We start from the raw sequence: 19,390 nt of genomic DNA on the forward strand, positions 1-19,390 counted from the left end.
GAGAATAATAGTTACTCAGCAGCAAATTAGAAGCTCACTCTATGACAATTTGTCGTCCACTGAATTACCCAGGTAATTCTTGACACAAAGGAAACTGCCTCAGTACCGACATAAAAGTTGAATAGAGGTTTGGTTGAGTTTCTTCCTGGCTAATGATGCGATTTTAATACTTATTCGAATTAATCGTCGTCTTTAACAACGACTGTTGAAGCTGATGGAATAAATTATTCAACGCTTGATCAGTCAACAACGAATTAAGGGAAAAGATTAAATGTGCTGTCTTGAGATATTTTTAAGCCCTTTATCTAAGGTCATGTAAAGAAGCATCTTGGCTCAGTCCGTGACAGTCATCAGCACTTCAACAAAACCAAAACAAAGGGGTTTCGTAGGCCCCAAGGGATAATATTACTTATTAGTAAATTTCTTCTTTTCATCTTTGGAGGGCCGGTGAACTGAAGATCATCAAATCATATATTCCTAAGAATCCAGATTTCAAGTGAGTTTGGATAACACTGTTCACAGACCGGAGAATGACTCTGGACAAGACATACTGAAAATGTCTCTTTCGTTTACTTTGATGTTACTGTGTACATGTACTGTGCCTAAATCTCACTTATACAGTTAGAACTAGGCACACGAAACATGGATCTACTACAGGTCACGGGTGTAGATTATACTAACAGATTTTAAAATGTGGTCGCACCCGTCAGGGTGGAACAAAAAGATTCAGCTGATGTTATATAAATTTCAACATATGTCCCAAATATCATGCCTTACATTCTTTGAATCATCATTTGTGACCGCTGGCAACTATGATGTTATATAAATTTCAAATATGTCCCAAATATCATGCCTTACATTCTTTGAATCATCATTTGTGACCGCTGGCAACTATATGATATATACACATACGAGACATGCAAAAACAAATTGAAGGATGACCTGCCATTGACTGTGTTTATCCCTACCCCTAGGGTCTTAGCCCCAGGGTCGTCACTTGGAAATTATTGAGATCTTTATATCTGTTTCTAAAATGTATCCAAATATCAAGAGCACAGAAATTGAATTTTACGTTCTGGTGTAATATTACATTCGGAATCTCGAGATATATATATATATATATATATATATATATATATATATATATATATATATATATATATATATATATATATATATATATATATATATATATATATATATATATCATAGTTTTCTAGTTAATTGCCATTACATACTTTTTGTGGCTGTAAGACTGTGTTGCACAAAACTTGTGCTGAAGACATTAATATCTGAACATGGTCGTGCACTAATAGATGCAGTTTGTCTAAATCACATTTTTGTTACTACTAATAGTATCCTCGTAAAGGGGGCCCCTAGTGGCCGAGTGGTCTAAAGCGCTCACCGCTACGGATCACTGCCATCTCACCTCTGTCTGCGTGAGTTCGAGTCTCAGGCTCGGCTAACGTGGGTACGTGAGAAAGCCTACAAGTAGCTTCTCGTGGGTCGGTGGTTCTTCCTGGAGTTTTCCAGGGTTCTTCCTCCACCAATTATACTGGCCGCCAGGTATAGCCTATCTTGTGCTGAAAAATGGCGTTAAACCATACAACAACAACAATCCTCGTAAAGGACTAATATTAGGGATGTAAATGAGGTAGTCACGATAGGATACTATCGCGATACACAGAACACGATATAAAGCAATGCTACAACCTAGATATTCAGATATGAGAAAAAATATCATATGTAGAGATATTAGCTTGCTATTAATTTAACACATTTATTTCAAAGAATTTTAACAAATTAAAGTTATTTAGTCTGTTACACGCTCATTTCCGTTTAAGACATGAGTCATATAAATCCAGCCACTCTATTATTCTTAATGTACACCTGCTCCACTCTGTTTATGTGTCCTGCGGGATGGGCAGTATTTTTACCAACAGAGTATGACAGTCCAGGCAGATTTGTAAAGTAGTTGTAAGCATGTAGAGTGTGGATAGAGAAACCTTAACGAGATGTCTCTCTAAACAGTAAACGATGAAGTTCCAATGAGAATATTGCATCAGCTTATTTCAACGTTGTCATGTAATCATAGTATTCAACCCTCTTTTGGGGACACCATGCTATCATCAGTGGGCATGTGCAGACAATTTGGTCGTGTTACCATTGTACGTCGCTTTATATATATATATATATATATATATATATATATATATATATATATATATATATATATATATATATATATATTACAATGCCAGTTGACAGTGGAAAGAATATAGGAAACGAACGATGATTATAAGCGTTTGTTTCCTATCTTAACAAATCTTGTTTTCACATAAAACAATCGCTGCATTGCATTTGTTTTATTCTGTAATGACGATGAATAAAACGGCTGTTCTAAACATATAAATTGTTTTTAATTAACTTAAAGGGACCTGTCGACCTACGAATTCACCTTGGCGACGAGATATGAATTGGAATTAAGTAATACCTTCACCATCCAATCAGAACTCCTCTTTCTTATGCTTTCGGTTGCATTGCAAACATGCATGGTTACTATGGACGGATAACGGTATTGTGCTAGCAATATGAATTTTTATTCAAACAATACTGGATTAAACATATCAATGAATACACTTTTCAACGGTTCGCCTTTTTCGTAAACACTGCGTTAGGAACAAAGGTATCACGTATCGTATGATCCCTATGTCAAATGTCCGGATAATTGGTATATGGATAACTCGGTGCATCCGTCCATATTTAAAACAATTTTTTTCTTCCTGATTTTGGTTTTCCTGAAATTTTCTCTAAATATATAGCAGTTCTCTAAGAAAATCTATACTTTATGCCTCGATAGGAATGCCAGACTGACAGATGCTAAAGAGCCCGTCACGCTAATATCTGCAAACAACTATTTACAATGCATATTTTAATTTATCAAACATGGCCAAGAGAAATGCAGCTGATAAACATTCTCCGGGGTTGATGGGAAATGTTTTCTTTTGAAAATATATTCAGCATGTAATGACTAGAATTTGCTCACATTCCTAATTAGTCTTCCATTATAGTTATTATCTCAAATTACAAAAAGCCATTTTCTCATTGACCAATACGTGGAAACTAATTCAGTTTCCAAAGTTTTTGTTATAGATTTTCTTTTCTCTTTTTTCTAACAAAATTATAACGAATCCCATTTCTCCAGTTGAGACATTAGACGTAGCATACACATTTGTGTACATCGACTTTTCAGCCGTCATTCCAAAGACAGTTAGGCATACTTTGTATTAAAAAAGCTTTTTGTGATTTATTCACACGAATGTTGTATCACTCCACAACAAACAAAACCGTTATCTAATGTAGGAGGTTTTGATATTCATTGCTACTATTAATATATTTTAAATGGTTCATTTTCAACGAATTTCAAGTTTAGTCTTAAAACTTAATTAACTTTGTGTAACTCTAGGACGAAATTAACTTTGTGTAATTCTAGTACTCCATACAAACCATGGGCCCAACGAACCACGATAAGCTTCGACGATCTGACATTGAAAGAACCGAGTGTCGTATCAGAATGCATATGGCGCGGGAGACTGGTTACCAGAAAACAGATTTAATATGAAATATATATATATCTGAACATTACATTTTTGAGAAAGAGATTACCTCAAATAATCTACAGTGTGAAAATATGATATACTTTCATTAAAGGTCGTGTCTTCATATGACCTTTCCGGGGCAGGAATTCAAACTTTTCGAAGCAATCTTTGAAGAAAAAGAAGAAAAAAATGAATCTGGCACAGCATTCCAATTTTACAAGAGCAACGTTATTGAAGCAAGAAAGTTTATTTCAAGTTCTTTTATTGCGCATAAAAAAGGAAAATTACGACCGTCATAGTAGCCAGGTAATGTTTTCCTTTCATGGAAACTGTCATGGTGTTGATTTTAACGTTTTATATTACCTTTAACTTGCAAGATCTGATTTTCGTTCTACGGGATATCTAGAATTAAACAAAATTGCTTATTCGATAATTGCATTTTACCGGATTACCAGATTTTCGGGAACAAAGTGCAAAAGCATGAAATGATTTGAGACAAAAGCTTCCAGACTAACTCTGCATATCTCCCTATAAGCAACGGTTTCTCATCATGTCTTCACACTCTTTTTTCAGTAACTAATCTGGAAGACCTAACAGGCTGAGGCAAACAGAAACACGTCTTAGCGCGAATGATAATGGAACATGATTTCAGTAGACACTATAACTGAGACATGAGTTGGGATGCCTTTAATTCGGTATTATATTAGGGCTTTTTCGATTGCCTTTTTCTGGGTGACGTCTAAGACTGTTTTCATCTGCATGACGATTCACGATTATTTTTTTCCTGGGTGACGTTTTACAATTATCTTTGTCTGTGTGACGTTTTACGATTGTCTTCATCTGGGTCACGTTTTATGACAGTCTTCATCTGGGTTACGCTTTACGGTTGTATTTTTCTGGATGACTTTTTACGATTGTCTTCACCTGGGTGATGTTTTACGATTGTCTTCATCGGGATGGCATTTTGCTATTGTCCTCGTCTGGGTGACGTTTTATTACTGTCTTTTTTGTGTGACGTTTTACAATTATCTTCATCTGAATGAAGTTTTGCGATTGTCTTCATCTGGGTGGCGTTTTAGACTCTCTTTATCTGGATGACGTTTTACGATTGTATTTTTCTGGGTGACACTAACAATTCTTTTCATCTGGATAACGTTTTACAATTGTTGTTTTCTGGGTGCAGTTCTGCGATTGTCACCATTTGGGTGATGTTTTCTCTGTTATGGGTCACGTTTTAAGTATATTTTTTTATGGGTCACGTTTTATCATTGTCTTCATCTGTGCGAACCTTTTCTATCGCCTTTTTTCTGTGTGACGTTTAGCAATTGTTTCATCTGGATGACGTTTCACAACTGTTTTTCCTGGTTGACGTTTTACGATTGTGTTCATCTGGCTCACGTTTCATAATGGTCTTCATCTGGGTAACGTTTACGACTGTATTTTTCTGGGTGAGGTTTTACGATTTCTTCATCTGGCTGACGTTTTATTAGTGTCTTAATCTGGGTGACGTTTTACGATTGTCTTCATCTGTGTGGCGTTTTGCAATTGTCGTCGTCTGTGTGACGTTCTACGATTGTCTTATTCTGAGTGATGTTTAACGATTGTCTTCCTCCAGATGAAGTTTTCTGTTGTCTTTTTCTGGGTGCTGTTTTACGATTGTCTTCATCTGGGTGCCGTTTTACGAATGTCTTTTTCTGGTTGCCGTTTTACAATTGTCTTCTTGCGGATTACGTTTTACATGTGATTTTTTCTGCCTGCCGTTTTACCATTGTTTTTGTCTGGGTGATGTGTTACCATTGTATCTTCAGGGTGCTGTTTCAAGATGGTCTTCATCTGGGTGACTTTTCCGATTGACTTCCTCTGTGTGACATTTTACCGTTGTCTTGATCCGGATGACGTTTTACGGTTGTATTTTTCTAGGTGACATGTTACGATTGTCTTCATCTTGGTGACGTTTTATGATTGTATCTTCAGAGTACTGTTTTAAGATGGTAGTCATCTGGGAGGCAGTTTTTGATTGCCTTCGTCTGGGGGATGTTTTAGGATTGTCTTCATGTGACATTTCTTGGTTTGTTTATTCTGGGTATTATTTTATCATTGTCTTCATCTAGGTGACGTTTTAGATTTTCTTCATCTGGGTGACATTTTACGATTTTTTTCTTTTCTTGTGACCTTTTACGATTGTCTTTTTCTGGGTGACATTAGGTGGCGCTCTACAGTTTTGCATTTTGCATGTTAGAATTTTAAAGAAAAAGAATTTCCCTGGCTTTCCTCACTGGTTTTACTGGCTATTTAAAAAAGACCTTGTATATCTTAGGTATAATTCAAAGAACTTTTAATTCCCTTTATTTTGGTGTGTGATTAATGGGTGTAATATGGGTTATAGAATATACAGCTTGGCCTTACTCTAGATGTGCAATTTTAAAAAAGTGCTTGCTCCACTTGGTCATTTTCACTTCCTGAACTTCAGAGGGAAATTGTATAAAAAAGACCGATAACTTTTTTTTACATTTTATATATTTGGTAATTCATTCATTGCACTTTCAGAAGCTGGTATTGTCTAGTCTGGCAAAATTCATTTCCCCTATTTTAATAGCTGCTATGGATAGTGTACTTTAGACTAATTCAGGCTGATTTTTTAGCACAAGGGAACAGTCATTTTAGTTAGCAGTGTGCTTAGATTATATACAATTTCCAAAAGTACAATATCCAAAGAAATATAATCCACATTACATTAATTTAGCATAGAGGTATGCCAACATTCTCTCCATTGTGCTTGTTTTAAAGGCAAACAACTTCATCTTGCATACGTCACTCTCTCAATAGTACATAATAATTGGTGAGCGCCCCCTTTTACGATTGTCTTTTTCTGGGTGACATTAATGATTCTTTTCATCTGGATGACATTTTGCGATATTTCTTTCTCCGTGACGTTTTAAGATTATCTTGTCTGGATGACGTTTTACGATTGTCTTCAGCTGGGTGACATTTTGTGATTTTCTTCATCTAGTTGACGTTTTACGTTTGTCTTTTTCTGGGTGATGTTTCAAATTAAATTAGCGCAATCAGCAATCTAGGATATAAAGAATGCAATAACAAAATTATTTAAGCAAACTATCTTTCTTGGTCAGTGAACCTTGATTAAAGCAAATGCAAGTGGGGTGGGGATGGCGATGGGGTGGAGAGGGGGTTGGCTGTGGTCGTCACACTTTCATGTTATTGTATGTATGGTTAAAGATTCTTCGTTTCGATATCTAATGCTGTGTGTTTGTGTTCAGCAGATAGTTAAATTTATATGAACGAGATTTCTGTCAACTTCTCTATAACGGAGCGACTATTTTTCCGCAATTTCTTCAGCTGTACGAACACTATATGAATTATATATCAATTTAATTCATGCATTTAAATACTGAATGCTTTGTTCATTACGTCCCAGACATATGCATATGAACATATATACCATTGTTTCTTTTCTATATGCAATCTATTTATTCCCCTTACAAACTGCTTCGTCATCTCGAAACGTTCTTATATATATATATTTATATGTGTGTGTGTAGATATATATATATGTATAGAGACAGAGAACGTTTCGTTATGTTGAAGTTGACAGAAATCTCGTTCATGCAAATTCAACTACCTGTAACTAACTATATAAAAACGTTTCGAGCTGTTCGTCAGGGGAATAAATAGCTTGCATATAGAAAAGAAACAATACTCACAGAATCTAAGAAATATGCCAGACTCACTCTGGGGAAATAACAAAAAAAAAATGATATGCAATAAAAATAATCGTGTAACAATAACAAACAAGCGGGTTAATGTTTATATTATATAGATAGTAATAATAATAATAATAATGAGGACTTTGTATAGCGCCTAATCTTTAGAAGCTCTAAGCGCTTTACATTAGACAACACCTATAAGATAAAAAAAACATATATAATGATATGATTACAAAAACAAACACCATGAAATTAGAAAAACATTAAAAAATAAAAAACATGCTGAGAATATTTCAGGTAGGAAACATTATTAGGCCTTTAAGTTTGTTCTTGCAGTCGAAATAAGTGAGTTTTGAGATCCGTCTTGAATGTGATCACCGTGTCTTTGTGTCTAAGTTCAGTGGGCAATTCATTCCACGTTGCTGGGCCCTGGTATGCAAAAGAACGCTGTCCATATGACTTTGTTTTCATAGTGGGAATAATGAGTATCCGATTGTCAGAAGAGGAGCGTAAGTATCTTGCTGGTGTGTACACATGGGTGAGGTCGGATAGGTATGTTGGACTAGAGTCCGACAATGAAACGTAGCACAGAGAACAAATTTTGTGTTTGATTCTGGATCGAATGGATAGCCAGTGTAGGGTAATGAGGAGTGGGGAGGTATGCTCTGATCGTGGTACCCTAAGTATGATCCGAGCAGCTGTGTTTTGAACTTTTTGAAGTTTCTGGAGTAGATACTGAGATGAACCAGACAAAACTGAGTTACAATAATCCAGTCTTGAAAGTACTAATGAACACACAAGTGTTTTAGTGGCATCAACTGAAAGATATTTGAGAATTGAGCTGATGCGTCTCAGCTCAAGATATGCAGCCTTGCATATGTTCATGACATGTTGGTGCAGTGTGAGAGACCTTTGCTGCAGTGTGAGTGTGGTTTGGACTAGTTCAAACGATGTGTGGACGAAACTGAATATTGTGGTGTAGTTAAGACGTTAGATAACCAATACATACCGTATTTGTTTTGAAATAAAAATGAAAAGCTACGTACCCATACGTGTTTCAGTGTCGCTATGACAATTTTGAAAAGAAAAGAAAAAATATAGAACATTTATTTCTTGATATTTATTTTAAAAGCAATGCTTTGATGCATTCGAAAGTGATAGGAAAAATTGGTTGTTCCTAAAGACTAAATGTACCAACTGGATGATTTTATCCAGATGTTGAAATTATTATATTGGACCATTTGTAAATTAGCACAATCTTAAATGTAAATTCTGCTAATGAGAGTAGCGTAAACAAGAAAGGTCTTTCTCCCCAAGATGCGATCCGCCGTTTATGGAATGAACATTGTGCCGATAAATCAGTGTCTACGCTGTTTAAATGGAATTATAAGAAAATTGAACATCCTGAAAGGATTCGTAGATTGAACTGCGCAGAACTTTGATTTGTTGTTACGCGACAGAAGATCTAGATCTACGCTTTTTTTTACAGTTTTGCGCACGTGATACAAGAGCAAATGCAATAAAAGAAATAAGATTGAGGATACGACCATTTTGTAGTTTTATCACATGACTACGTGAAAGACGCGTTTTCTTTGGCCGTTACGAAGTCATGTGATCTGCAGCAGGATAATAAATAAGCTTTGAAAAATACCAGTCCTGAGGTTATGTGACGTAGAATCCCTGAGAATAATAGGGCATTCTACGCCACACGATCGAGGGCCCAAAATAATTGAATGCACAGTCAATAATATTCTATACTTAAAACAATAATATCAATCGTTATGTTAACTATAGGAATAACACAATTGGATAATGTCTGAAAGCATCGACATGATTCATGTCGGAGTAGCTTCTGTTTTTCTCTCTCTCTCTCTCTCTCTCTCTCTCTCTCTCTCTCTCTCTCTCTCTCAATACATGATACATTATTGCAATTGAAAATAGATAAAAGAGTACTTTTTACCTGGAAGAGAAGAGATTTGTTTTCTTCTTGATACATTCATATCAAAGGTTAATTTGACGACCTACCCTACCTCCCCCATCTCTCGTATTAAGAGCAGCAGTCTATATTTTTAATAACAGCTCCAGTGGCCTAGTGGTTAAAGCGTCCGCCTCGGAAGCGGATTGTCAATTGTTCGAACCCATCCGAGTCATACCAAAGACTTACAAAATGGTACTAACAGCTGCCTCGCTAGGCGCTCAGCATTAAGAGGTTAGTGTTAGAACTGGTCGGCCTGGTGTCTTGATAGTGTGACTGGGTGGGACATCATGCTACATGTCTGCGGCATGATGCCCCAGTGCTAGACATCACTATAAACTAACACATTACATAAATCGTAGCGATATGACTTATAAATTATATAAGCTCCGTTAAAAAGCCTAAACGCACGCACACACACACACACACACACACACACACACACACACGGGGCCCCGAGTGGCCGAGTGGTCTAAAGCGCTCTCCGTTACGGATCACTGCCATCTCACCTCTGTCTGTGTAGGTTCGAATCTCGGATTCGGCCAATGTGGGCATGTGAGAAAGCTTGCCAGTAGCTTCTCGAGGGTTGGTGGTTCTTTCCGGGGAATTTCCGGGTTCTTCCTCCACCATTAATACTGGCCGCCATGTATAGCCTATCGTGTGCTGAAAAATAGCGTTAAACCCTACAACAACAACAACAAGAACAACACACACACACACACACTATTTTTAATATATGTATAAATCATATTTATTTTGTATTCTCCTTGAAATTTAAGTTAATGGGTGTATTTAGATTGTCTTTATTTAATTTAGATTGTTTTGTTTGGTCGAGAGTCAGATATCCGAATTATCCAGTACTCGCGTCACGCAGATAAGCTTACAATCCTAGCTGGCCTCTGATGGCCATTATTTAGAACGTGGTCAATGTTCCACTTTTCCTTATTTATACGAGCCCGAAGAAGCGCATCGAATGCAGACACTTTTTTGCCATATAAAGAAGTGGTGAATATTTGTACTTAACGACGATCAATACCGAATGATTTTGACATGTAACATCAAATATTTACTTCAACGAAGGTCATTAACTGTATATCTCCAGTTCATTGTTTGATACTGTATTTACGTATGATTCTTCATCGGTAAACCATTTTAAGTCAATGGATTTGTATTGTTTTAACGGGGAAGAACTGTAATCAGACTATAATTTCGCTGACAGCTAGTCAATCATCTACACCATTCGTGCTCACCAGTCTATAGTTAATGCACTGGTTAGGATTTGTAATTATTATAGGTCGAGTGCTGAAAATAACCCATGCTATGAAAACAAGATCATAAGCGAATACCAGAAGCAACAATCATGGCAAGAATTTCAATTTAAGGTCTCACTGGACAGTTTATCTGGTGAATTTGCATCCGACAATGACCTATTGCAGAAAAAAGAGAATAATTTTACACTGAAGATTCAAATAAACACAGATGATTTTTGTAGAAAGCATACATGTGAGATTTTGACTGGGGCAATCAGGTTAATTCTTTATGCAACTGGTGGGTTATATACTGAACCAACACTGCCACCAACCCCTCTGCTTTACATTCATTTTTGATAGGAAAGAGGTTTTTTGAATATTTTCCCGTGACAAGGCAGCTAAAAGAATCAGTATGAGCCTTATGCATGAATCAAGTTCACTAGTACTATAACAAATTAGCATACTTTTCGTCACCCCTCAACCATCTAGAATTTTAGATATTTACCTCTGTAGCAGACACATGTAAATACGTAAGCCAAGTCGATTGCTCATTTGCAGCCCAAGTTACGCATTTGATCTCCAATGCTCGTCTAACTGTGACAGGCAGTCACCAACAAGCCAACCATTTTCCAAGCCTAACTCAAAGTAAATCTCAACCACATTACAGATTTAGCTTCTGTGTGAATTTATAAATGATAGGCTTGTGATAATTAGGTTCATGCCTTCTAACTTAAAAACTAGGGAGGTGTCAAAATACGAAACTATCCAGTGTGACCTAACTACTCGCATATTCGCGCCTAAGAAGTGAACTAAGTGCTAACTGAAACGTACATTTTGACGGTTTGGCATTCATGTTTATTTACAGATATCTTAGAGATCGAACAGAATAAACTGCTGAGGAGGAACTGGCATTGCATCAAAAATAAATTGTGCTATCCTATCGTTTACATTCTGTTGAACTAAATAGATACCATACACCCCGTTAGATTCTCAATCAGTGCATTCGAGAGAAAAATGTTGGAATATCTTTCAACGCAATTTTAGTAAATTACGTCAGAACAAAACTTTGATCATTGAAACATCAGTTCAAACAGAATAAAGATTGACAGTCTTCTTTTATTGCATTCATACATTTATACATCCATCCATCCATCCATCCATACATCCATCCGTACATCCACCCATCCATCCATCCATCCATCCATCCATCCACCCATCCATCCATCCATATATCCATCCATACATTCACCCATCCATCCATCCATCCATACATCCATCCATCCATCCATCCATACATGCATGCATACATCCATACATGCATGCATACATCCATACATACATACATACATACATACATACATACATACATACATACATACATACATACATACATACATGCATGCATGCATACATCCATACATACATACATACATACATACATGCATACATGCTTCCAACATTCAACATTTTGTGACTCATGTTAAAATGCAGTTCTGAGAAATCATGAAAGAAATATTTATGAATAAATCCAACCAGGGCGCGGCTGTAAAATACAGTAACTAAACATATATTTGAAACGAATATCATTTTATTACGGTAGAATTCCTAATTACTCGAAGTATTTGTAATAGGTAATGACAAGTATCTCTCATGGGTAATGACAAGTATCTCTCATGGGTAATGACAAGTATCTCTCATGGGTAATGACAAGTATCTATCATGGGTAATGACAAGTATCTCTCATGGGTAATGACAAGCATCTATCATGGGTAATGACAAATATCTATCATGGGTAATGACAAGTATCTCTCATGGGTAATGACAAGTATCTATCATGGGTAATGACAAGTATCTCTCATGGGTAATGACAAGCATCTATCATGGGTAATGACAAGTATCTATCATGGGTAATGACAAGCATCTATCATGGGTAATGACAAGTATCTATCATGGGTAATGACAAGTATCTATCATGGGTAATGAAAGTACATGAAGTAACTAGTGAAAAGTATATGTAGTGAACAATGAAAAATTATATGTAGTGAGCAATGAAAAAGTATTTGCAGCGAGCAATGAAAAGTATATGCAGTGAGCAATGAAAAGCATATGCAGTGAGCAATGAAAAAGTATATATGGTACGTAGCTATCTGCAGTAGTTAGTGAAAAGTATATATTCAGTAATAAAAAGTATCTGCATTAGGTTATGAAATGTTTGTGTAGAGGATAATGAAAATGTTATATAGTGGGTAATGAAAAGTGTCTGTATTGGGTGATGACAAGTTTCTGTAGAGGATAACGAAAATTATCTGTTGTGGGTAATGAAAAGTGTCTGCATTGGGTGATGACAAAAATAAATTTAGTAGCTAATGAAAAGTCTCTATAGTGGATAATGAAAAAGTATACGTGGTTGGTAAGTTTCTAAGGTGGGAAATGGAAAATATCTGTAGTGGGTAGTGAAAAGTATATGTAGTAGGTTATGAATGGTATTTATAGTGAGTAATGGAAAGTATTCATAATGAGTAATGGAAAGTATCAAAATTTGAGTAATGGAAAGTATCAATAATGAGTAATGGAAAGTATATATAGTGAATAATGAAATGTATATGTACTTGGCAATGAAATGAATCGATAGTGAGTAATGAAAACTATATATAATGAGGTAATGAAACGTATGTATTATGTGTAATACAACCAATCTATAGTATTTAATGGAAAGTATATACAGTGGGTAATATGAACTATTTATAAATGGAAATGAAATGTATCTATAGTGGGCAATGCAAAACATCTAGTGTGTAACGAAAGGTGTATGTACTGGGTAGTAAAAAGTATATATAGTGGGTAATGAAAGGTGTCTGTAGTGGGCAGTGGAAAGTATCTATTGTGGGTATTGAAAAATATATATAGTGGGTAATGAAAAGACTATAGTGGATAATGAAAGATGTATTTAGTGCGTAGTGGAAACTATCTATAGTGGGTAGCGAAAAGTATATATAGTGGGTAGTGAAAAGTACTATTGTGGGTAATGAAAGGTGTCTTTTGAGGGTAGTGGAAAGTATATATAGTGGGCAATGAAAAGTATCTATATTGGGTAGCAAAAAGTATCTATTGTGGGTAATGCAAGGTGTCTGTAGTGGGTAGTGAAAAGTATATATAGTGGGCAATGCAAGGTGTCTGTCGTGGGTAGTGTAGAGTCTCTATAGTGGGTAATGCAATGTGTCTGTAGTGGGTAGCGAAAAGTATATATAGTGGGTAATGCAAGGTGTCTGTAGTGGGTAGCGAAAAGTATATATAGTGGGTAATGAAAGGTGTTTGTAGTTTGTAATGAAAAATATATATAGTGGTTAATGACAAGTATTGGTAATAGTTAGTGAAAAGTCATTAGACAATAGCTATATACGGAAATTTCTGTAATTTATATGAGAAATACGCTTCATTTCTGCATTGTAATTTTCATTATTTACTGAAACTTCGCAGAAGTGCTTTTTGGAACATTTTGTTTTGAGCTAGTATCGAGGATGGTGTCACAATTCATCGACGAAAGGCTGATCAATCAAATCACAGGCCATGAATTAAAGCCCACACCTATCATGGTCTGCGGTCTGTTTTTAATTCAGCAATTAAATAATTATGCTGACAAACAGAATGTATGGTTAATCTAGGAGGAATAATTGTAATCCAACTAAATAATGACCAGTACCGCATGAATAATACATGCGTATAAAGACTAATTCGTTCCTGATAATGTGCTGTACACAAATTGCAATTTTAGAATTAGCGCTTTTTCTAGTGCTGTCAGCTTAATTTAGTTCTTACCGTCTTCTCTGGTAGAATGACAAGGTTGTGTTTTGGAAAATCTTCCGCACAATTATAATCAAGAAAGGCATTATGACTAAGAAGTAACATTGTGTACCCCTTGTCATTCCTAAGCATCAATTTAGCAATGTTTCTTTTCTGTATAAAACTGCATTCCCATACAAAACTACATAATTCATACTGATAATAAAACAGATATCTGTGAATTCGTCATATCTAAGACGAGTATTTCATCCTTCTAAAGAGCACGCAATGATTAATAATGAAGCTGGGGTTAGCATCTACATAGCGTCTGGCACATGCACTGGGATGTGTCAGCCAGATGATTTTCCAGAACTCATTGTTCAAATGATGGAACCTTTCCAAAAATAATATCTTCAAAATTTTCTGCAATGACTTACCGATTTCTCACAAAACCCTTAGTGCTCGTAGTTTCCAGAATTATAAAAATAACGCCGACCCGTCTTCCAGTTGTCTGTTGCAACTAAAACGGGAATTATGTGGAACAAATGATCATATTTTGAAATATTTTGTTATTATATCAGAAAAATGCGTCTTGCAGTTTTACACATTTCCAGGACTTTAGGACACATTGAGTCCAGGAGATTAATGAACGTCTTCTAAACTGTTTGGACGACAACATTTGCGTCAAATAATCTGACATAAATGCCGAGATCAATTAATTAATTCATTAATTAATTCAATCATTCATTAATTTTTGTTCACTTCCATCAAGTAAACTCTGATTTATACGGGTTCCGTTAGAGGACAGCTGCTTTCCTCTTGTACTGAATTGAGCTTAATGTCAAGAATTTGTCTCAGAAGCTTAATTTAGGACACACGGTACTAATTATACGGAAGAACTGTGAACCAGTCTAGAAATGGGTGAACAAATAATAGAGTATTTTTACGGGTTTGGTGGTCCATAATTGGTTAATAATGAAAATTAAAATTTTAGTAAAAATATCTTTTGAGATCTTATCCTATATGTAATTTTTTAAAAATATAGACAAAATTCTATTGATGCAATTTTATTATTTTTACAGGCTTGACTCAGGAGTACTCAGTAATGAAAGTAGCACTTGACTTATTTGGTGCAGAATCAATAACATGTGTTTCATGCACATGTAGATAAACAAAATGCCGCGGGTCATATGGTGTTCTCCACACATAAGCTTGCACCAAGGTTACTTGTGCATGGAGAATTATAGGTCTCATCATCAGCATCCAGAAAATTTAAGTTATTGAATTCTGAATATGATATTGTTTCCATATGTTTACTATTGGAGCTGAATTAGTACCGTGAGTCCTTTAGGAAGGTAGGCGATATACCGATTATTTGTATAGAATATTTAACTTGCAGTTCTGTGTTTGAAGAAAATGTATTACTTTATTCCACCCTTTCTATCTTCTCTCAAAGTTTAACTGTTCAAACAGGGCGACAAAAACCTGGAAAATAAATAAAATTCATTCTGCTCAAGAAAGTATTGTGAGTTAGCAATTTGTGGTCGTTGAGTCCAAATGGTAACGTATAATTAATTCATTTGTGATATAAAGTGTCTGACATACGTTTCTCAGCTTGTCAAGTCGGTGTTATCGGGCCCTTTTCTGAAATAACTATACCTGACACTTGTATTGTATGGACAAGACATTATACAAATTAACTTAGTTCTGAGGACAATGGTAATCTCTGGGGTATAGACGAAAAGGAATATAATTATAGATAAAAGATGCTAAGAGAGTAGTGTATTTTTACGTTAAAGACTGAAAGGTTTTATGCGAGGTTTAAAATTTAGGTATAGTCGTCTGATACATCTACATTTCAGAAGGTTCACGTGATGTATTCAGTTGCCTCTTCACAGAGAAAACCAAAGAATGTATTACGAAACTACAAGATAGATTTAAGTACTGAGTTACTAGAATGTTTCGGTGCATCTTTTGGCATAAAACGTTTTCTACGCAGCATCTACTCGATTAATGCAAAGCAGCTCTATTGGATGACGTCATGCAGTGTTTAGATTATAAAGAACTTCATAACGCGTGTTTTGTGTGTGCCCGATGTCGCATACAAGATGTCTCTATTTTCAGGTTCCGCGACTCTGCGTATAAAGGAAAATACGTATGCCCCCACACGAGATGAAAACCGGTAGGTTTTTGACCCTGGTAAAAGTTCTGAAAGCCAGCTTTTCAGCCGTTTCTGAAAATGACCTACGGTTGTCTATTTTCCTTGAGACAATTTAAATCTTAACGTTGGTTACCAGTCTCAGTAATATACGTCATTTCTGAAAAGAATCTAATTTAACCAATTAAAGTAATTCGTGTAGAAGCCACGCCAAGTGATATTAAGACATTCTGATAATACGTGGCAATAAAAGGGTGTTCAGATCCTCTAGCTGCTGCCTTTTATTGGAAGATCTAATCACTAAAATCAATCTCGTTCTGACGACTGAGAAGAGAGGCATTGTCAAACCACCTGCGTGCCACGATCATGTGACTCCAATCTTGAAAAGCAGCAGGTACGTCCTTAAATTGGGCTCAAGTCACTTATGCATCAGCTATACCCTGAAAAATTCCTTGTCAATACTAAATTTGGGCCTGTCTCAATTTCAAGCGGGTAAAACGGAAGCCTGAGTGAAATCCCCGTCCCTCTGTTTCTGTGTCTGTCTCTCTTTGAAAGCAATTAGTCATTCAACGTTTCTGAGCAAATGCGTATCGAATGCGTAACACAAAAATGCATATTAATCTCTCTCTCTCTCTCTCTCTCTCTCTCTCTCTGTGAAAGTAATTAAAGGTTTGGAGACAAATGTAAGGTGCCAGTACACCTTTTGTATTGTAAACAACTTCGAAACAATCGCTATAAATACGTTAAGAAAGAAAAACACGCTAAAGATGTACCATATTTTGATGCTATCGCAAAATCTTACTTTTGCCACGAACAAACAAATAAAAGGACTTCTACTTTCAGGCAAGTCTCAATTGTCACAGATAACCAACAGAAGTGAAATAATTAAAACTAAGGTGATCCATTCAGATACAATGTATAATATAAGTATTGGCTAGAAATATTGAGACATGAACGGAGGAAACAATCTATCCGCTTTACGTGTAAAATATTACATATTTGATAGTGAAATGTCCAAGCAAGACCGACTCAATAATGTACTAAATATTTAACTTTGTAAGGATAAAATTCCAAGGAAAAAATAACAACAACTATAAAATGGAACTATACACATTTAAAAAAAAATAAAGTTGATACATTGTCCCCGCAGACATAAATTCGGCATATATTCTATACGAAAATTTTAAGAATCTTTTGGAACATTGTTATCAGCAACACAAATTTATTTTTGGACAATTTCTAAATCTATTTTCTTCTGATTCTTATACAAAACAGTGTGTGCGTGCGTGTGTGTGTGCTTGCTTGTCTGAGTGTTGTTAAATGGCCACGTTTATATTTCCCTCGAAATCGTGAAACGCACTATCATTAAAATCTGGTTCAGGTAGTGCATTGAAATCCCCAATAATCTTCGCACTACTTAACTGTGATTACTGACCACACAGAATCTGAATAATGTCTGCCTGTTTCCTGTAAATTGTATGCCATGAAATAGTGTACGCATACATTCAACAATATGTTCATTGTTTCACACCTGGAAATTTGAATTATCTGCCAAGAAGTCTGCCACTGTCAAGGAGTTAACATATATTCATCAAGGACGTTTGGCGGAAGACTGCAATAACTCTCTCACCACTTTTCAATATTGTGCCATTAGAGAGAATATCCGTTGCCGTGGCGCTGTATCTGTAATCAGAAGGAATATAATTGCAAAACAGTTCGCACTCAATTATGCACGCTACATTAGTATTATATTTTTTCAGCATTGCATTAGGGCAGACGATATATTACATCTAGCGTTCCAACTCAGTATATTAAGATATATGTTACCTTGAGATCTTAGGAGTCTGCATTGTGGAAACAGGACAAGGACGACGAAACACAGCAACATAAGACAGAATACAAAGACAATCTTAATAACAACCGACTATGTTGCTCCAGTCATGGTATATCTTAATAACAACCGACTATGTTGCCCCAGTCATGGTATATCTTAATAACAACCGACTATGTTGCCCCAGTCATGGTATATCTTAATAACAACCGACTATGTTGCCCCAGTCATGGTATATCCTCAACCTAATATATCTCGCCAGAACTGATACCTATATGTCTTCGTATTAAATAAATGTATGTATTATTTTCACACTCACCTTGTCATTCGATTCGATTCAGGCAGTGAACACCAAGGAAGCAGGACCGGCTTACCAGGAGCGGGACAGGGCAGGCGGGAAAAGAAAGCGTGCACCTAGGAACACGGTACAAAGAGTGTGTACAGAAGCACAGAACAAAGAACAAGAATAATAAAAATATTCTACTCGCTGCTAAGACCTTACATCAAAATGCTGCTGATAAGAATCTACTAAAACAGACACAGGGAAGACGGGGGAAGCAGTAAACACCAGGTAGCCCACCAAATGTAGGGCAGCCATTGATATGACAAGCACCAGCAGAACCATGACTGTAAAGAGGTGGATAACACAATTAGCTGTACGGAGAAAGAAGTGGAACTATGGAAGTTTAATGGGAAGTCGTACATTAGGTGGTCTGCTAAAAAGGGAGGCGTAAATCCAGTGACGTCAGCACAAAAACAAGCTATGCTACCCGCTTATACCGGAGCAGCTAACCAACTTTCCGGCACCTGTTCCACAACAGCAGCCACAGAGAAGAACACAGAACCAAAGATTGCTAACATTCATTGCCTTAATGTATTTGGTTCTCAGTTTGGCTCGAGAACCTATTTTGACAATATCTCTATCTAACCTAATTTGATCTATTCGGCGACCGCCATTAAAATTTCACCTATCTTTATCCAATGCGTAATGCAAAATGCTCATAAGTCACGTTGACTTCACTGACTGGTATTTACTAATAAATCATATGTACACTCAGTACATACAATTCCA

At 36.1% G+C, this 19,390-nt stretch overlaps 1 long non-coding RNA gene across 1 annotated transcript; it reads right to left on the reverse strand.

The window, feature by feature from the left end:
- Window positions 1–17,387: 17,387 nt before the first annotated feature.
- Window positions 17,388–18,923, reverse strand: LOC149807711 (uncharacterized). The gene is made up of 2 exons (XR_016416560.1): window positions 18,638–18,923; window positions 17,388–18,170 (listed from the first exon to the last, which is right to left on the reverse strand). It is a non-coding gene; the product is annotated as an uncharacterized LOC149807711 (long non-coding RNA).
- Window positions 18,924–19,390: the final 467 nt, after the last annotated feature.

The sequence above is a fragment of the Sinohyriopsis cumingii genome, chromosome 1, assembly GCF_028554795.1.
Source record: "Sinohyriopsis cumingii isolate HCF-2022 chromosome 1, ASM2855479v2, whole genome shotgun sequence".
NCBI lineage: Eukaryota > Metazoa > Mollusca > Bivalvia > Unionida > Unionidae > Sinohyriopsis > Sinohyriopsis cumingii.